Genomic DNA, 1,754 nt, shown 5'->3' with positions numbered 1-1,754 from the left:
TCATCCACTTGTTCCACACATCCATTCCCTTTTGGCGATACATCACATCAATGGGCCTTTAATGGAACTTCCTTGAAGGACTTTGTTATCAGAGATGCCCAAACTTCTTTAGGTGACACGCATATAGGCGAACGTAGTCCACACATTAGTTATTCTACCTTAGTTCCTTCATAAAGGAAGACAATAAATGGAGCAATACATCATTCAGTCAAGGAACGTCAAAGCTGCAATCATAAGGTAAAGCCTCACACATTTAAGGTGGTGACTTAGTTCTTAGAGAAAATCCTAAGAATCAGCAAGACAGAGAGAAGAAGGGCAAGTTCGAGCCTAATTGGCTTGGTCCTTATGTCATCAAAGTATTCTATGGATCAAGTGCATATCATCTCTCAACACCAGATGGACAACCTTTGGAGGATCCTATCAACGGCATGCACCTTCGCAGGTTTTACACATAGCTCTTTAAAATATCCCATTGTCAAAAAATAAAAATAAAACATAAAATAGAAAAATTGTTACTTGGTGAAAACCTAGCAAACAGGTGCCTTGTGACACAAAAAAATTGAAAAAAAAAAGAAGTAAAGAGAAATAAATCCGTCCAACGGTGAAAACCACTTTGGTGGTGCCCTGGGCAAGTACCATGGTGAAAAATGGGTTACTGACGCCATGTGTACAGACATTGCTCCTCCCTCCTTCATGATTCAATCTCATCTTTTCACTTTGCACACACTCACAGTCTATCCATCCATAATAAATTTACCCATTCCCATCATGGCTTGTTATTGATCTACCTAATATTGGTTAGTCATAAAAACCTCTCCTTTTTCGCCCTTACTTTCCATAATAAATCAAGTCCAATCTATAACTAGGGCAAAAATCCCAAATCTAGTGATGGAAGTGGTACCCTGAGCATCACTTGTTTTGAGGAGCATCATCTTTTCGTTCCTCCTTTTCGTGCATAGTCCGTAATAAAAGATCACTTGCACTGCCAATCCGCAATAAAGTTTTATTCTTCTTCACAATAAAGTAGTAGTTTCAGATGAGACACAAGAAGCAGTGGGATTTCAACAAACTTTGGGAATAACATGGTTTTCAGCGTTATCTGTCATTTATTAGGAAACAACATTGTGACCAGATCAAACATGTTAATATATGTGGCAAGAAGCACAAATAACTTGAAGATTTCAATGTGTGTTGGTGTCAAGTCTTGGTTTTCTTTTGATTTTATCTTTTGGTGACATATCTTTTAGCTTTTCTGGGATATCTCTGACTAGAGATTATATCTCTAGGATGTCTTTGACTATAAAGGCGAGGATGGGATATGTTCACCTATTGTTTTGTTGTTTGTGGATTGTCTCTTAGTAATGTTATGACTTGTCCAAGGGTATGAGGACATTGTGAATCTAGTGTGAACTGGGGCATTCCTTGTTTGTAACTGTTTGATCTCCATGCAAACAGGTACAATGACTTTTTGGGTCAAACCTATACCTCAATTGTCATAACCTATTTGCCATATTAAAGCTCAATGATGATAATAGCACAAGATTCTCTTTCACTTCCATATCTTCTACCTTCCATCCCCCTTCCTTGATTGACCTCCATTGTCCTTCTTGAGTCTGTGTAGCCTGCTATCATATGATTGAGTATAATGACACACCAAAAAAATCTGCATTTCATATAGTTTTAATCTGTATCATTACTTGTTTGCACATAATACACATGCATTTAGAAATCATGAGAGCATCACAACCTGCACA

This window comes from Cryptomeria japonica, chromosome 9 (genome assembly GCF_030272615.1).
Source record: "Cryptomeria japonica chromosome 9, Sugi_1.0, whole genome shotgun sequence".
In the NCBI taxonomy this organism is placed as follows: domain Eukaryota; kingdom Viridiplantae; phylum Streptophyta; class Pinopsida; order Cupressales; family Cupressaceae; genus Cryptomeria; species Cryptomeria japonica.
Note: the sequence above shows the minus strand (reverse complement) of the source record.